General features: G+C 34.5%; 1 long non-coding RNA gene and 4 other non-coding genes across 5 annotated transcripts in view; 1 reads left to right on the top strand and 4 right to left on the bottom strand.

Annotated features, from left to right (window-relative positions):
* The first annotated feature begins 7,432 nt into the window (after positions 1 to 7,432).
* LOC106666846 overlaps positions 7,433 to 20,084 on the top strand; it is a 198,505-nt gene continuing 185,853 nt past the window's right edge. Inside the window, exon 1 of the long non-coding RNA XR_001340491.2 lies at positions 7,433 to 7,611. This is a non-coding gene — a long non-coding RNA (uncharacterized LOC106666846). The remainder of the gene's footprint in view (positions 7,612 to 20,084) is intronic.
* Trnae-cuc lies at positions 14,839 to 14,910 on the bottom strand. Its single transcript has one exon. It is a non-coding gene; the product is annotated as a tRNA-Glu (tRNA).
* Trnae-uuc lies at positions 15,201 to 15,272 on the bottom strand. Its single transcript has one exon. It is a non-coding gene; the product is annotated as a tRNA-Glu (tRNA).
* Positions 16,038 to 16,109, bottom strand: Trnae-cuc. Its single transcript has one exon. It is a non-coding gene; the product is annotated as a tRNA-Glu (tRNA).
* On the bottom strand, positions 17,232 to 17,303 carry Trnae-uuc. The gene has a single exon. It is a non-coding gene; the product is annotated as a tRNA-Glu (tRNA).

The raw sequence follows: 20,084 nt of genomic DNA on the forward strand, positions 1-20,084 counted from the left end.
TTGCCATTTTTTCCATTAAGAACAAGGAGAAAAAAATTCGGAATGCTATAAGAAGAATTTATATTTGCTACAAACCAGTGAATTTGGAGTAAAATTTGCGAAATATGAAGATGATGTTGTGATAATATCAATAAGACCGAGCATCAACCACTCCTCCAAAATCCTTCAAAAAGCATGCAACACCACAATCATTAAACAAAAATATATCAGCTGAATCAGGACAGGTCACTACATACAAATTCCACAAATAAAAAATTGAAGCATATTTCGTCTATCACCATCGATGGAGCGATTATATCATACTTTTGGCGATTCAATTAGATCATTTGTATACCAAAAATATTTTCAGTTTCTTTGCAAAAATAAAAAAAGAATCAATCTTGGTCGAGCAAATTCGTATCTATTGAAAAACAATGCAGCATTATTTTTCGATCTAGGGGCGTATGAAGGAAAAGAGTTGAAAATATTTTATTACCAAGATATAAAGGTGACATTTGTTTTCTGCACACCAAAATCTTTCTAATACAAATTATTGGGAATATCAATAATCAATTTTTCCTTAATTCGATCGCATAAACTTATATAACTATCTTAAATACGTAATGACAGAGCCTAAAAATTGTTGAAAAGCCTTAAAGGAATAGTTTCGCTGACCAACGGTCATAGCATGGACGTTGGATAAAGTTTAGATGATTTAGGCAGTTTTTAATGAAACAACCGGGTATCTGAAAAAAAATCCCCCCCCTTAATCAAACTCAAAAATGTATATTTTTGGTTTGTAAATACCAAGTTATAGTTTTTAAAGTGTGCTTAAACAAAGTCGAATCTGTTCGTGCTCTGAATTTTGGCCTAATTGACTAATAGCGTCTTTGTTTTTAATTTTAAAAAATTAATTAAAATTCGTCTTATTCTAGGTTAAAAAAAAAACTAGTATATAATAATTTTGAAATACGTGTGCAAAATATGCAGAAAACTATATTCAACAAAAATTTAAATTACATTTAAAAAATGGTCTCTGTTACTATCACCAAAACAATTTTAATTAAACTCTTATCTGGTTACCCTGCCAGACAATCGTGGTTGATTGGCGGCCAACTGAGGCAGTTTGCCATTTATAGATCAGAGTGCAATTATTTTTTTTTACATAAACCATGGAGCTTTTTGAACCACGAAGATTTTGAATGGTTGATAATTGTTGTGAACAGTGCAATTTCATAAATTGCATCATTTTTATTAGTTTAGAAGAGCTCCATGGAAACGGACGGTTTCTAATCCTTTTATGTAACTTTTGGACAAAATGACAAATGTCTATTTCACACACAAAATTATGTTCTAAATGCAGTTCAAATAATTTGATGTATTTCTTCTCGAGAATAATTTCTCAACGCAAATTGTGTTGCACCATTAATATTTTTATCCATATTAATACGCTGTATGAAAAATGACTGGAGAAAAATTAATGCTTATGTATATTCCCTTACGATAAAATAAAATTATGTTCCAAATATAGCCTAATATTGTAATTAATCAACGTTCAGTCAGTTAAACTTGATCTTTCTATTCTTTTGTGAGTTTAGACAACACTCAAACGCTCTTTGACTTCTTTCTTGCAGATAAAAAAGGCACCACCAATTGACAGCCTGTGGTTTGGATATACGTTGATGCCATTCCGTCGGATGGATGTAGAATATCTCTTGAACCCTAATTTAGATTAGTAATTTGTTTTACGTGGAAAGAATGAACCTACCTTACTGTCCGTATGATGGAATGAGATTGGATTATAAGGTGAGCGTGGATAGTCTTGTAACTATTAAAGGGTTCTGTGGGAAGTGTCCCTGGCATTCCATCTTGAATAGAAATTCTTTAGGGTAAACCAAAGCTGGGTAAGGATGTGACAGTTTAGCGTCCAATCTATTAAACTGTTTGCATAATAGATCAGCTTTTGTTGAACAAAACTATCAACAGTACGCTGAAGGACTCTTTTACAGGTCAAAAAACCGCACTACTTGAAATTTTTATTAAAGCAGCTAGAAAAATCGTTGGCCGTATTATTTGTAAAAAGTGGTGGTGGAGTGATAAATAACTTCAATGATTATTTGGAAATCGTAAAATGCGAATATAAATCCCAGGCCCTGAAGATGCTCTCAATAAAGATCGAAACGTTGGCACGATAAAGAAAATGTTTTTCTAAAACCTACGTCACATCAGACCGCATTTCACGATTTCCATTCATTAACTAACGGTCACTAATCACCACACAAATAACTACAATGGTTGAAAAGATGACTCTACTCAAAATGTACCTTAATAACATTCATTCACAGAACAACTATAACCATATAAATTTATATATATACAGTTTACATTTAGTGTATATATATACAGGGTGTATCATCTTCTACAGTTTACCCATTTAATTCAGAAACGATTAACTTCAGCAAAAATGGTCTTATACAAAACCCGATTTAATTTTGGATAGGAATCGCGTGGTGGTAACAGATTTAACATTCACTTGAACAAACACTTTCTAATCTATCTGGAAAATGACTAATTTGGTTACTTTATATGAAAATTCCCTATTTTTAATGTACAATTTTATGTCAGAGCTTATTTTCTGCTACTTTTGCTGGAAGGAAAATTATGATAGGACCGACCATTTATGATTTATTCCTGACGGAAGGCGCGTGAGGGTGTTATGCTTTTTGTAACAACAAGATGGTCCTTTCAGTTTTAGATTCAAAATACAGGGGCTTTATATTGTGCCTATTTGCACAGGGAGCGAATTTGACCGTTTATTATAAACATAAGTTTTATTAAATGGTCAAATCTGCAACAATCATAATAACAGCTGTGATCGAGATCACCTGACTATAACATTTGAAAAAAGCAATAATTTCCACTCTGGGAGGTATATAGATACAATAAGTGCATGATATTGGTGTTTTATGGTAGCTAGTACGTCCTTCGTCAGTCTTAAAAATAAAATAGACTGGATGATATTTTTTTTTGTTTTTTTTTTGTTTTTTTTTTTTTTGTTTTGTAAAAAGAGTTCTTTTTTTCAAAAGTTAATATAAGCTAAGCGTAAAATCAACCCAATTATCTTTTTTGTACGCTGAAAACAAATTGTTCGGTGGGAGGTCACGATGGCGGGGGATTTGCAAGTCACTGTCTAAAATCTGTTACTTGCACACTCTGATGATGAGAATTTAATGCACTAACCTTTGTCCTACAGTATTAGGATTGAGCGAGAAAACCCATTGCTTACCCTGCTAGAAGATCTTTCGTAAAATACTATGTACATGTGTTCATTTTACACAAATTTTCTCATGTTTTTGCTCTATTTATCGAACTAAGGCTTTATTCGTTTGATTATGTGCAGACGTTTTTCAAGAGATTAATTATTATGCATAGTTCTTGGAATTGATGTATTTAATACGTTATTATAATTACTTGGTAGCAGCAAATAAGTCCTTTTTTTCTAGCAGTAATTTATTTTATGATCATCCATTGAAAGTAGAACTGCAAATAATGAAGGGCAAAACAACCTATTTTCCGATACAACCAATCTCATGGCAAGGGAAACCAATTTGTAACGAATATGTTTTGAGACGGGGCCGATAAGAAAAGGCTGGTTTTGATTTGGGCCGGGTTTATCTCCGGCGGAGAATTTCCCTAGGCCAAGTCGTTAGTGGACAATATTGACTTCATTTGCCTCTAGCTGAATAGGATCAATCTTAGTGCACGACGAGATTGGCCCTGTCACCCTTCTGAAGAATCTTTGCCCCGACTGTTCTTATTGCTTCGGTTAAAGGAAAATAGGATTGATTCAGGAGGGGCTTTAAATACGATATTAAAAAGAGAGGGGACTCGCCCTCATGTAAATCATACTGGGAATACACGTACTCGTACCATAATCTAAAAGGTGTATTTTTTTTTTTTTTTACGGTAATTTCATTTACTTTGGGGTTTACGTAAGTCTATCGGCACTTTGGGAAATGTATATTGTTAGATCATACAATGTTTCTTGACAGAATTATTTACTAGAGGAATAACCTGTCTTCTTCATTGTGTTAAAATTAGTTTCATGAAATCGAAAACATGTGCCTTGAAACCATCAAAGAATTATTTGTCCATATAAGTGAACGTCCGTCGCGAACATATTTAGAAGAAGAAGAACTTTATTCTGGGACCTAAGAATAATATACATGAAATAAATAAAGGAAGTTCCTTCTATGAAGTAAAAAAAAGATAGAAATCTTGGCACAATGTGTACCAATAAGGCAGGACAGAAGAAAAAAAATTACGGGAATATTAAACAAAAATAACAAATGTTAACGTGAGGTCTCTGCTTGGAGGGAGAGGAGGTGATTATACAGGTGGGATTTAAAGGAGGAAAAGGAGGCAGCGTGACGAATAAAAAGGGGAATGGAGTTCCAGAGTTTAGGGGCTCGGATCAGATATGATCTTTCGAAGGTATGGGTTGTATGTTGCGGAAGGATAAGGTCGATTGGGAATGAGCGGGTCTTACGAGTAAGATGTGAGGAGTTGAATTGGAGGGATTGGATGATGTAAGGTGGACGACGAGTGTGGATGGACTGGAAAAGAAAGCAACCTAGGAAATACTAGCAATAATAACATGGAAGGAGGGGAATAGCCAGGAAAGTTGGGAATACAACCCCTGTATGCCAAATAGCTATAATCGAAGAAGGGAAGATACAAGGAGTTTGCGGGTGGAGAAAGGTAAGAGAAGCCAGGACCGAAGAAACAGGCTGAGGGAGGCAATGGAATGGCGGGAAATTTGGGAAATGTGAGAATGCCAGGAAAGGTTTTGGTCAAAGACTACTCCTAGGTTTTTAACCGAAGAGCAGAAGGGGATGGGATGGTTATTTAGCATGAGAGGTGGGATGCTGGGGAGGGAATTGAGGAGTTGCCTGGACCCATGGCGGTGGATTTGGACGGATTGAGAACTAGGGAATTTTTATGGGCCCATTCGTTGATGGAGTTTAGGTCTTTTTGGATCTTGAGAGTGGCCGAGTGAAGATCGGAAGGGTGGAAGGATATGTATATTTGGGAGTCATCGGCATATAAGTGATAGTTACAGGACTGATTATTTACTATTATATATCTCTAAATGATAAAACGACATTTATGAAAATCCCCGCAATTATTAAACTCTTATGTCATAGTATAGTGAAAGTTTTCTTGAAATTGGTCGAGAAGTTTCCACTCCCGAAGCCCGGACTTATTGCTTGAAATGCCAATTCGTGGCATTAAATTATCAACCGTTATTCGAGAGGAGCGAAACTTCATCATGAAACAAATTTAATGCTTGTAAAAGTGGCGTGATATAAAAGATTTTTAGAAAGACTAAAACGCTAACTTCCTTATTTTCCCCTTCAGTTTTCCAGCCCAGCCATAATTTTTTGTTACCAATTACATTTTCAGAACTTATTGTCAAAGCCAAACTAAAGGTTTTGAGATTTCTTTGTCGTAGTTTGGACTTAAATGAAGATAAATATTCAGAACTAATTTATATATTGTTTTATAGTTACCTATCATCTTATTCTGCCTATCCTCGCTGGTTTTTATTATCCAACTAACTAGAAATTTACGGTTAAACAAGAAATAAACGGTTAATTTAATTAAAATGAATAGAATAAGAGTAAATTACAAATATCTCTATTCATTTGTGAACAGTTTGTGTGAATGCTGTCCATTTAGTGTCCATTTTTGAGGTGTGTTAGTAAGACATAGTTGTTAAGATAAAACTTAATATTCTGTAGCCGCAACGGTTTAGGCGCTCATCACTGGAGTCGTTGTAAAGGTCTCGGGTTCGAATCCTAAGATGCGCTCCATTCGAACCCGATGTCATTATAACTGTTTTTTTTTTTTTTTTCAAAAACACCCGGGTGATTGATGTGACCACCGTAAATTTCTCACACGGAAAATTACACGTCAGTTTCTCCAGAAACAAATCAAAAAATAAAGTTTATGTACAATTATGTACAAATAACAAGCTTGCAATTAATTCTTCAAATTTTCATAGTACTCAAGCGAAGCCAGGCGAATGCTAGTTTTATATCAAAAACATATTTTAAAATGTCTGTCATCAATAATGAGTGTCAACATAAGACTGGCGTTTTTTTCTCGACGATAGGTTTATTTCTGTCATACGGATGACATATTTACGTTATTAAAAAAATATTAATTATACCATTTTATAGATCCCTTTAGGATTGTTTTGCCCTGGTCATGACGTAAGAATAGGTCGAAAGCATGCAGTTAACAATTTATCTTTGTGTTTTTTTTTCTAGACCATACCGAGATCTGGATTATTCATGAATGAATCCAATAAAAACACCGCCTCAGACATCCTGCCAAGATTTATTCGGTAAACATATAACTAAAAGAAACATATCATCATATAAAATGTAGACAAAAATTTACAACAATTAAATAGAATAAGATTCGCATTAATTTATATTGATATGAAGTATTTTTATAAGAAATATCGTAGACGACTCCATAAGCAGAAAAATGATGTGATAATTATAATTATATAATCTTAACAGCAAACTTTCGTTACAATTCATAAAATACAGAAAGAAAGTTCATATTTCTAGCATCTTTTTTTGTTGGGTCTAGGTGGGAATCTACAGTATAAGAACTTCGTACGCTTTTCCAACGTTTTTATTTTTTACGTAGATGCATTTCGAAGTCCTTTCCGCCTCCCCCTCATTACGTTTTTCTAAAATTTGTATAATTCAACAATAATAAAATCTATGTTTAAACCTTAATAATATTTACAAACCAACTCGATCGTTACATTTTTTGCCAGACTGGCATATATTTCTCGATGGTACGTCTATTTATGTCATACGGAGGACATATGTATGTTATTATTTATGTTATTTTTCCGATCTTCTTTAAATTTTAAAATAGTTCTTTTTAGAGACAATAACATTAAAAATATAAAAAATAAGAAAAGTTTGGAAAGCTTAGAAAGTTGGTATGACAACTAAGTTCATATTCGTTTTTGTACCCCTAAAAATCTCTGAATACAAATTTTTAGGAAAATTAAAAAATATATTTTTCTCAATTTTTTTTGACAAAAATCGCCCAAACCGAGATAAATTTGAATCGACTTTATCTAACCAGGGAAAAGAATATTTCTTTGTAACAAATAAATTTTTAGCATATTGGTATAAAATGTTTTTAATTTCTTGATAGAGTATCTATTATATGTATAATTATTTTTCTATATTTAGATATATTGAATTAAGGAGGTTTAATCGATAAAATAGAATAAAAAATTAAAAAATTGAGAGTAGCACGATTTTCCCATGCGAAACTGTGCTAACTCGGCTTTCCAAGGGGTGGCGGAAAGCGCATGGCGAGACGAGAGCGGCCGAATTTCCCCGAGCCCTGGGAACAGGCGATGTTTACGTTGTCTCAGGCCGTTGTAAATAAATAAAAACACGCGATTTCCCCCGAATATATACGGTAATTAGTGCCTTAATTTCCCGACGCGGCTTTTCCAGTGTGGTTTCGCCCGGAAGTAAGCCAGCGAGGAGCGCCAGCTGTGAGGATCCCAAGCCGAACTGAGCCCAGGTTAGTCGCTGTCAGCCATTGCCGATGTTGTACCGTTGTAAACACACGTGTCGGTAGGTTTCGAAGGCTTCGTCCTTATCAGTGGGAAAACCCCGTCGACTATCATTTTCTCAACCCATTGGAAGCGAATTGTGACCCTTCTCGTAGATCGTTTTGTCAGCCTTGCCCCTCACAAACCCAAAATCGATACCCCACGCTCACAATGACCCAAACTTAACACAACAGTGCAAGTTTCAGCTAAATCATCAAACCATAAAATCCAACAGAATACGTTGAATGAATTTATTTTAAATTTTATTTCACTGTTATCATACTTCTTTACCGTATTCTTCCTGAATGTGACAATTAACGTAATGTGGATAAAATTTTGTGTAAATCTTTGTAAATAAAAACTTGCTTACTAACTTGAATGAATCCTGTTTAAATACTTTTTTACTCGCGAATAATGTAGATCTAGGTGTGGTCTGAATGGAAAAATAAATTAAATGTGTGGTGTTTAGTGACCGTTAGCCAATGATGGCACATTAATCACAGATTGGAATGAAAAGCCAAGAAACACAGATCGCTACCTCAACTTTACATCACACCATCCTCTTCATACAGTAATAAACACGGCCACTACTTCACAGATTTATTATCCTAAGCCATGAATCATTTCACCACAAGAACATAAAGATATACAAACAGATCCTCCGTAACAATCACTACCATAAACACATAATCAACAGAATAATCAACAACTACTACTAACACCATCCTCTATTACTAATAATACCACATCAAATCTATCAATACAGTCAAACCAACATACATTTCCATGCCATTCATTCACAGCCTATCACATAAATTAAATAGATTTATCTCTTCTGACAACTTTAAAATCGTTTTCAAAACATATAAAAGAATTCACACACTTTTTTACAAAATTAAAGATCCTACACCAGTAACAAACAAATCTGACGTTATAAAATCAATTTTTTAAATTGTCCGGCAACTTGCATCGGTATTACATCCCAATATCTGGATAAGAGAGTAAAGCAACATATCTATGAATGCATAAAATGCAAACAAAATCCTACAGCACTGGCCACCATTTTGAACACCAACACAATTCCAATATTTATATAGCATCAATTACAGAACAGACACATGTAAACTCAGTCGCAGCTACGCCAATATGTTAATCAAATTCAATATCGATAGCATACATATATCATCATCACATCACACAAAACATATTATATAACATATACAACATTCATCAAACGGCACATATCAAATATTTCTACATAGTCTAATTCTTCAACAATTTTGCTTTCCTTTCTCTAATTATCCCCGTTTATGTAATCCGACTTCCTTCCCCACCCCTTCAAAATCCAACATACATAAACATAAAACACCAATATCTCACTGGCACTCTCAACACGAAACACAAGAATGACACGTTTACACGGAAAACAAACACTTTGAGTGAATACAAATACTTTGATTGAATCTAAAATTTTCTAGCAATGTATATATATATATATATATATATATATATATATAAAGTGGAAGGTTTATGGGCCGACAAACAGCTGAGGTCGTCGCCGGCCCTCCGCATATATTCCTTCTCTTTCCTGTCTTTCTCGCGTATTTTGTATTGAACTGCAGCCATTTGAGCATCTCGATCTGGGTACTGACTCTCTGCTTTTACTTGTATATTACGTCGTTATTTTAAAAAGCTAGCCTCTTGTTAGTACCTCAGGTTGTCAATTTAAGAATAGATACACAACATACAATACATAACATATATATCGCCACAAACATAGAAGTCTGGTCACATTCACTCCCCCAGAGTACTCGATATTCCTCGGGGCGGGGTAAATAACCCCTTCCTTTCATGCTTAAATTACATTTATTCTAGCAATGTATAAATTCATTTTTTTTATTCTAAAATTTTCTAGCATTGTATAAATTTATTCTTTTTTTAAATCTAAAATTTTCTATCATTGTATAAATTCGTTTTTTTCTGTTCACATCGTACATGTATTTGTAAAATTTAAACAATGTTTATAAATCCCAGGCCCTAAAGATGATCTCAAAAAAGATCGAAATGTTGGGATGATAAAGTAAATGTTTTGTTAATTCTACGTCACACCAAACCGCACCTCACGATCTCCAAATAAATTTAACATCATCACCATGGCGAAACAATCTTAAAGATGTCTGCAAATTGACATAATTAAGTTTTCGATATATGGTTTTGAGATTTCAAATTTACAAATGATTGTGATACTATTGAATCTTAGGCAATATTGTGGCTGTGTCTTTAAAGAAATTTGCAACCATCTATTGAAAAATATTAATTATGCCATTTTGTAGATATCTTGCCCTGATAATGGCCTAAGGTCAAAAGCATGCAGATAACAATTTATCTTAGTTTTTTCATCCAGACCAAACCGAAATCTGGATTATTCATGAATGAATCCAATAAAAACACCACCTCAGACATCCTGGCATGATTTATTCCATAAATGTGTAACTAAAAGAAACATATCGCACCATGTAGACAAACATTTGCGACAAATAAATTGCCTAGGATTCACATTAATTGATATTGATATAAAGTATTTTTATAGGAAATATCATAGACAACTCCATAAGAAGAACGTTCATGGGATAATTATAATTATATAATCTTAACTGCATACTTTCATTACAATCCAATTGAATACATATGATTGTGAGTTTCCTGAACGAATTACAATTTTAAAAATAAAATCCCTATTAAAAAGACAAATCGTATACTCATTTCTTGGGCAATAAACCGTTACTTGTTTTAGACATAAAAATATTCATTTTTGTAATTACAATGCAACATCTTATACTAATAATGGCGAAAACTCTTAACAACATCAATATTTTTACTCGTTTTGTTTGTATTTATTTTATAGTTTGTTATCAGAATTTAAGCATTGGCATATTTCAAAAGTTTAAGTATGATAATCCTACGCCATGTTAATTTTGCATGGCGCTACCCGGGTAAAAGTTGCGGCAATGCGGCTGTCCTGGCACACGCTATCAGCCGTTCTGGCACCCCAGCCGGTTTCCTTTCAATTAATGCCCGAGTAGAGGGAAATCAAATAAGGCATATAAAACCAAACCATCCTCCGGGCTAAAAGGATTACCACAAGGGCGGAGTGTTGTTTCGGCGCGGGGTGGCCCCCTCTAATTGTGTAGTTTTACAAAGATCCTAAGTCAATATGACTCCAAGTGGCCAAAAGAGTTTCAGCAAAGGCAAAGACTTTTGCTAGAATGAGCCGGCTGTGAGGTAATGGATCAGAACTGATACGACACACCTATGATAGCATAGTTTTATGTGGGCCTCATTTTATTTATGCAGAAGTAATATCCTTGTACAGCATAGGTGCCACGATCTATCATAACGCGTTTCTGCAAATCGTCATTTTATCTTCAACTGCAAATATAACCATCACAAAGACTATACCAGAAGTCTAAATCATTAAATCGACCATTTTTTCAAACTCAAGGTGGTATTAGTTCAAAATATCCGAAGCATATTGCCACCAGGCTATTTTTGCAAAATATTTTACTAGGGTGTTTCTTGTCAACTAACCTTTTGTACTTCTTAATAATAAATAATAGCGAATATCAATAAAAGTATAAGAAAAAAGTTTCTAGTACCGGGAATCGAACCCGAGCCTTCTGGATTAAAGCCAGGTATCCTAGCCACTAAACCATACTGGATATGCCCCGGTATGGTATTCTGCATATTGTCATTTCATCTTCAAATTAAAACGTAACCACCACTGGCAAACTACACTAGCCGTCTAGAATCCTTAAATAGATCAGTCGTTATTCTCTGTTCCATTAAAAACGTGGGAAAAAATCCAGGTGGTATTATTTCAAAATATCCGAAACATATTGTCACCAGGCTATTTTTGCAAAACATTTTACTATCGTGTTTCCTGTCAACCAACCTTTTGACTTCTTATTTATAAATAATAGGGAATATCAATAAAAGTATAAGAAAAAACATTCCGGTACCGGGAATCGAACCCGAGCCTTCTGGATTAAAGCCAGGTATCCTAGCCACTAGACCATACCGGATATACTCCTGGATTCTGCTATTCGTTTGAATGTAATGCAATACAATCATGGCCGTCCACGATGTACAGAATCAACCAAACTCCAGGTTCGTCAACTACAGTATGTTAAAGTCGATACGGCATAGATGTTTAAGAAGATTAGCAAAAGTAAGAATTATGTTAAAATATATCCTCTCTATCAACTTACAAAAAAATGCTTCAGTTTCTGGATATTGTTATTAAATAATAGTTATAATTAAATAAAATAAAAAACCCGAGCCTTCTGGGTGAAAGCCAGATATCCTAGCCAAGACCATACCAGTCTTGCCCTAGGATGCTCCTCTTCGTTTTAATGCAGTACAGTGTTGCTTTTGTAACACTTGCTGAATGTTTTGCCAAATTTCACCAGGCCGTTTGACACACTACAGCAGCGATGGCAAGTTGATAAGGTTGACCAAAATATATATTAGTCATCTACCGGCATACATTAGAAATTTCACACGTAAAAAAGAACAAGATAGCCAAAAAATATATATTTTTCTGTTTCGACGTTTCCGTTTATTCTGACCTGTTTATCCTCGGTGTTGAAAAATTTGACATTAATAAAAAATATTACGTTAATAATTATTACTGTCTGTAATAATTATTAGCAAAAACGTTACAACAAAAAAAGTTCATTTTTTTTAAAATTTAGAAATCGTGAGATGCGGTCTGGTGTGATATAGGTTTCAGAAAGAAAATTTCTTTATCGTGCCAACGTTTCGATTTTTATTGATATCATCTTCAGGGCCTGGGATTTACAAACATTGTTTACATATTACAATTACATTTTGGATGTGGAAAAGTGAATTAATACAATGCAAAATATATTTTATATATACAATCAAAGTATTTCTACTCACACAAAGTGTTTGTCTTCTGTGTAATTGTGCCATTCTTGCGTGTCGTGTTGAGAGTGCCAGTGAGATTATGCTTTTTTGTGTTTATGTACGTTGGATTTTGAAGGGATGGGGAAGGATGTCTGCTTCTTTGAGGTGAAAGGAGCCGACGAAGGGAAAAAATGTGTTGGTAATGGTTCGGCCAGATTATCCTTTCAGGATTATATAGAAAGGGAGGGATAAATAGGAAAAGGAAAGCTGAATTGTTGGGAAATTAGACTATGTGAAAAATATTTGGTGTGTGGAATGTAATGTGATGTGATGATATATGTATGTTATCTATATTGAATTTGATTAATGATATTGGCGTAGCTGCGACTGAGTTTACATATATCTGTTCTGTAATTGATGCTGTGTTTATCTCGGTTGATATAAACAATTTCTAAGAAATTACGTTTATATTTGTTTTGTTCTGTATGTAATATTTTTGGATTTTTGAAGTCGAAATTGTGTTGGTTCAAAATGGTGGGTAGCGAGTGCTGTAGGATTTTGCTTGGGTTTTTTGCAATCACAGATATGTTGCTTTACTCTATTTACTCACTTGTCCAGATATTGGGATGTAAGACCGATGTAAGTTGCCGGACAGTTGATCTTGTAGATTACGTCAGATTTATTTGTTATTGGTGTGGGATCTTTAATTTTGGAAAAAAGTGTTTGAATTGTTTTATAATTTTTGAAAGCTATTTTGAAGTTATTGGACAAGAGAAATGTTTAATTTGTGTGATAGGCCTTTGATAAATGGTATGGAAATGTATGCGGGTTTGTTTGTATTCGATAGATTTAATGTAGTATTATTAGTAATAGTGGATGGATAACTTCAATACTGATAACTAAATACACTGACAGACAAAAAAAAATCGCCCACTTATAATATATGTTGATTTGTATATATTTTTTTATATATTACTCAAAGTTTCACGTTTTTTAACTTTAAAATTGAGTCTTTGTCTAAAAAAATGAAAAAATGCAACTTGCTAAGGAAAAAAATTTTTTTTTAAGATGGACAGATAAACTTTATTTTAATTTTGTTTTAGATTTTTAATTAACATTTCAATATCGTGTATTTCCTCCTTAATTACATTTTGGCATACTTTCTACCAGTCTAGAAATGTCTTTTTGGTGGAAGTTAGCCCATTCTTCACTTCGAGGTCTTTCAGGTTCGTGGAGTGGTGGACGTGTTCTCGAGCAAATGACGGCCGTGCAACTCCGTTTGTTTTGGTCAATTCTGGTCCTCTTATGAGGCGAAATGCTATCAGTGCGTTTTTATCTTCTTCGAGATGTGCGTTCAGACATTTGTACACCTCGAACTTCCTGGAGCTGATGAATCGCTTGAGCAACAGTAAGGTGTCGGTTTCGCAAAATTCTCAGTTAAAAAACGGTCATCCTGTAGTTCTGTTACGGCGTCCAGAACCGGGCCTTCTATAGTAGGACCCAATTTCTCGAAAACGGCTAACGGCGTCTCGCAGTGTTTCGTAGGGAACTCCGATGGCAATAGCCGCTTACCTGATGGAACGTCCATCATCTATAAGTGACACACCACGCTGAACATCCACAACACTAAGGGGCATGTTTAAGTTTAAAAACTTAAATTCAGAAAACAATGATGGAAACTAAACAGTTTGTTGCTTCAGAAGTCAAATGAGACTGAATGAACATTTTAAAATCCGTAAAAATTAAACATTGAAAAATCCTTTATCCTTGTTTTGGATTAAGGACTAAATATTTATTGATAAAAACAATGCAACAAATTAAGCGCAGAATTTTTTTTATCGAGAAAATTTAAAAAAATCAGTTGGGTGGAATTTTTTGCCTGTCAGCGTAAAAACTATTATTAAGTGCCATGCGTCAGCTGAAGCGCTTTTGCTGAATCCGTTGGTCAAATTAATATTGTTTTTTCTAGTTGAAGTTTTTCGTTGTTTTTTTTTTTTTAATTCCTTTCTAAACCAACGAAAGAAAATTAAAAAATAAATAAATAAACTAGATTAGATTAATCAGAGTCTCACAAATAAATGAGTCCGGTAGTTTCATTGTTTCCAACGATTTTTGTCTATCCTCGCTGTAGTCATCAGAGACGTCTCCGAATTCGTTATCATGTACATCGACGGGCAGATTTCAAAAAATACAAATTACGTAAAGGTATGAACTTACAAAACTCCGGTTACGTTTTAGTTATAAATAAAATAAAATGAAACACTTGATTCCGGTACCGGGAATCGAACCAGAGCCTCCTGGGTGAGAGCCAGGTATCCTAGCCATTAGACCATACCGGATCTCGTTTGTGGGGTTCCTGGGGCGTTCCAATGAAACTGAATTTAATTTCTGAAACGCTCTTACTGAATGTTTAAGTATTTCGAGACATTCCTCCACCCAACCCAAACAAACAAAACAATGTTCATTGGCATACCAGGACCGACAGAATCAACCAAGCTACCGGACCGTCAGCTTTTGCATTTCGTAATTTGGTTTTTTACACACCTCAAATCTCAAAAATGAAAAAAATGTTGTTTTAAAAACAACGGACACGTTTCTCATTATTATTAATGAAAAGTAAAAAACATAATTCCGGTACCGGGAATCGAACCCGAGCCTTCTGGGTGAAAGCCAGATATCCTAGCCACTAGACCATACCGGATCTGGTACGGTTTGTTCCTGTGCATTTCAAGGGTAGGCCGAAGCGCTTTTGCAGAACACGATCCATTTTTCCAAAAGAATAATTCTAGTGAAATAAATAGATTTTTCATCTGGTTGTTCTATCTTCGGTTTCCGTTTATCTTATAACTTTTTGCATTTCATCACCTGACATATCCAGAGGGGTTAGTACGGATTTGAATGGAGTGCAATGTTTTTGCTCAAGCTCTCTTGCTGAATGTTCAGCATTTCGCAACGTTCAAACCCTTCATTGACCCCCTCACCTGCTAGCATCAACAATAATCCTTACAGCCACACAGTATGTTGTGCAGTTTCGTCGCTACCGATCAACTGGTCGGCACATGTTCGGTGTTTGATCTATCGGATAGTTTTCGGCTTTTCTTCACACCAAAAAATAGATATTAAGTTAAATTTTTTATCAACTGTATGGCAACGTAAAACAAATCCCTGGTTACATTTCCGTTTTTAAAATTAAAAGAAGTAAACATTTTTTTTTTAAATCTGAGCCTTCTTGGTTAAATTCAGATATTTTCTAGCCATTAGGTTACGCCAGAGTTAGTATGATTCGTTCAGTGTGTTTCCATACAGTGCTATGTCTGTCGAACAGATTTCGGCATTTCGCTGACTCATCATTCCGTAGACGCAAAAAGAATAAAATAAAATAAAAAAGTCAAACGTTTTATCTTTCTGACAAAGTTCGAGAAAACATACATTTCTGTTTTTAAAATTAATTGAATTAAAAAAATATTTCCGGTACCGGGAATCGAACCCGAGCCTCCTGGGTGAGAGCCAGGTATCCTAGCCACTAGACCATACCGGATATAGCCGGTGAGGTTAGTAGGGATTTGAATGGGGTGCAATGATCCTGCTGAAGCGCCTTTGCTGAATGTTTCAGCATTAGGTGACTTCCACAAGCCCAACCAAATTAAAGAAAAACCAAAGCGGTTTGGCAGACCTGGATGGGCTAAAAACCAAGTTCTTCAACCACAATATAATATAAAAGATAACATACTTGATGATAAAGAAGGTAAGCAGAAGTATACGTTAAATTAATTAATGTCTGAGGACTTGAAAAGAAAGTTTATTTTACTGTTATTGCTAAATAATTAAGATTATTAATTAAAGTAAAAAACTTGATTCCGGCAGCGGGCGTCGAACCCTAACCTTCTGGGTGAAACCTATCCGAGCCACTAGTGTCTAGACCGGATCTGCCCTGTGGACCTCTTATTTATTTGATTGCAATACAATATTCCTGCTGAAAAGTTCTTCTCTACTATTTTACCATTTCGCGACATTCCAGAAACCCATTACAAAGAGGCAAACTGAATGGAGTTTGACAAATTAGAATCATTTGAATCGAGCAAACTATACGCTGGCCATCTGCAGGCATTAAAAAGGAATCTAGGTAAATAAGCCCTGCAGTTTCTTCGTTTCCTATGAATTTGATATATTTTATGATCGTGGTTTTAATCTGCCAGACACGTTTCGGCATTTTGTCATAAGGTCTATTCTTCAGAATACTTCAAGAAGTAAAACTTTTGTTGCATTTTTTATCTACAGACTGACAACGTACAAAAACTTGGTTACGTTTTTATATTAACTAAATTTTTTTTAAAACTTGTTCCCGATCTTGGGGGGTTTGATCCCTTCGCGACATTCCTCAACCTATATACATACAGATCCATCCCTAACCATCAGGAGCGACCATGGCAGTAGCTTCACAGACCAATATGAGCGAAACTTCAGGTTCATATGCAACCAACTACGAGAAAGTTCAGAACTAAATTTTTCCTGCAGTTTCGTCGTTTCCGTTTTTCTAGTCTGCTTATCCTCAGTAAAGAAAAATATTTGCATTAAAATATTACGTTAAAAATTATTACTGTTAATTTTCCTTTTATTGCTATTTTTAAACAATTATTATAATTTAGAGTAAAAAACTTGATTCCGGTACCGGGAATCGAACCCGAGCCTTCTGGGTGAAAGCCAGATATCCTAGCCACTAGACCATACCGGATCTGGTATGATTCGATCCTGAGCGTTTGAAGGCAATGCAATGTGAGTCAGCAGAGGCGTTTTTGCTGAACCCGATTCATCATTCATGAATAATGTTTACCTTAAGTGAAACGTGTTTTTTTTCTAAAATCTTACCTGCGAAAAGAAGGAGAAAAAACGAAATTCTTCATAAATCAAAGTTAATTCCGTTTCAACATCTTTTTACGAGGGTTGGCCATAGCAGAGGAATTATTAACTCTCGTGGTGTCGGTCTTTTTGAAAATCAGCCCATGTAAGTCTATCGGGGCATAGATTTATAAAAGATAAAATGAAAAAAAAAAATGCGGAAAGGTTGTGAGGTTTAATAAAATGGTTAATAGAAGGTTTATAATGTTTATTTTTAGTTGTGTAAGGACAATATGTGGGGTAGCTAAGAAAAGTTGTTCAACAGACTTCACGCTTAAATGAAATTACTTACTTTGTCAGGATAGTCAGTACTAGCTGGAGGAAGTCGCACAAATGGCCCGGAGCTATTATTTTTCTGTCAGAAGTCACTAATATTTTCTGGATGGCCAGTATTGAAATATTAAGGAAAAAAATTTTTCTGGAAGGATGAGCTGTTCTGCTGATGGTACGGTTTTTAAATTAATTATAAATTGCTTTGCATTTCTGAAGAATTGTTCGAGACTTATTTCTGTTGAATCTATAGTTTTCACTGTTTTCCTGGGTCCTTTTCTCCCTTTAGGGCTAGAACACGAACTACCTGATTATAATAGGCCAGAACGTTTTTAAGAAGAGGGAAACTTGGTAAAAGTATGGATTATTTCGACAACAGAATTAATTTTATCACAAATTTCATTACTCAAAACAATTTCTTTGCAATCTGGTTTACAGCTAAGCGCTCCAACAACTAAGTAATTATAGATAGGTCCACTCAACCGGTGCGCTCTGGTCAAAAGCCGGTACAAAAGGAGAAATAATCAATTTAATGAATTTGTTATATATCTATTATATTTAAGTTATCGTATCTGATCTGCAACATAAAATTCATCTGTAACCACTTCTATATGAAATTTGCTTCAGATGACGATAAGAAAACGATATATTACCCACGAGATCGGTGACGTGGCATGAAAAATGATTTTAGTTTCACAATTCTTTTCGGCAACGTTCAAAGGATAAGGGGGGCGAAATCCGCCTGGTGGCGGGAAGGGCTTTATGACACAGCATACCACCAAATCCGTTTTCATGAATTTGAATTAAGGTATATTTACTTGAATAGACAAACGAATAACGTGGATTGGAGAGGAGAATTCAGTCCAACAAAAAATGGTTCAATCAATACTATAATTATATTTTTACTTGAAATTATGGAGAAAAAATTTAACATTTACAAATAAATTCTTAATTATGAAAAGTACTGACCAGAGAAGTACGAAAAGTTGACAAAGTAATCCAAACTAAATATTATTAAACTAAACCAGGTTTTCATTTTTACTCACCTGGTGTTTTTCATGGAGGTAATAGATTTGTTGAAGCTGGTGTTTAGATCGAAGTAGGATTCGACGGTCAAGTTTATAAGTTTAAAGCGGGGGACACCGATGCAACGCTATGCGACGCAACCCGACGCAAATCCAAAGTCCATTTTTCCATAAGATGGTGTTACCCCCGTCACATCTGCCCGATGCTATGCAACGCTACCCTACTCTATGCTACGCGATCCCCACTGTCCAGATTTTCGCGGGTAGCATCCAGTACAGTCGAAGACAAAAGAATCAGACACTCCCATTTTTATACAAAAATTACTTGTATTATTGTCGTTATATTAATTACAACATACTTATTTTAATATAAAACAAATTAAGCTAGATCAAAAATTCATTCATTTTTATTGAAAAAATTAATTTAAATCGTTTGGCAGAAAATTGATCAAAACCCCGGAAAACCATTTTTTTTAATATAATGAATTTATCTAACAATTTATTACATGATTTTGCTCATGCAATTTAACTATAATTTATTGCACTGTTTTGTTCGTAAAATTTAACTAACAATTTCACCGTTTTGCTTATAAAATTTAACTAACAATTTATTACATGGTTTTGCTCATAAAATTTAACTAACAATTTATTACATGATTTTGCTCATAAAATTTAACTAACAATTTATTACATGGTTTTGCTCATAAAATTACACCATTTTCATCGAGTACCGTCAGAAGCGGACACTCATATTTTTTGTAGTTTATTTCAAACTATGTATATGTAATTTTGTCGTTATATTAATTACAACAGCTTATTTTAATGTAAACCAAATTAAACGGGATCGAAAATTCATGAGTTTTTTTATAAAAAAATTTTATAGAAAATTTATCAAAACACGGAATAACTTTATTTAAAACAATTAAATTTAACTAAGAATGTATTGGCTGTGCTAATAAAATTTAACTAACAATTTATTACAAGGTTTTGCTCAAAATAGTGCATTAAGAATAAAAGAAGCGATGCGATTGTGATAGTGATTTGTGATACACGCTATGTGACTGTATGTAGCATGCATTTGGCTTCGAATAGATGTGCACACCCTACCAAAACGAGACAAGGCGTAGGGTAGCATCGGGTAGCGCTGCATCGGAGTGTGTTCCCCGCATAACTCTGGTGCCTAGTTTTGGCAAATCGGTGGTGGCTGACGAGCCAACAAGTATCCCTTGGTGGCTCTACCTTGCTCGATTCTTCTAACTCTAGATGAGGATGGCCACTTTCGAACAGTGGATTTTATTTCCAATTGCCATTGTGTCCATACT

The sequence above is a fragment of the Cimex lectularius genome, unplaced genomic scaffold, assembly GCF_000648675.2.
Source record: "Cimex lectularius strain Harlan isolate CLEC.00 unplaced genomic scaffold, Clec_2.1 scaffold2, whole genome shotgun sequence".
Classification (NCBI taxonomy): Eukaryota; Metazoa; Arthropoda; class Insecta; order Hemiptera; family Cimicidae; genus Cimex; species Cimex lectularius.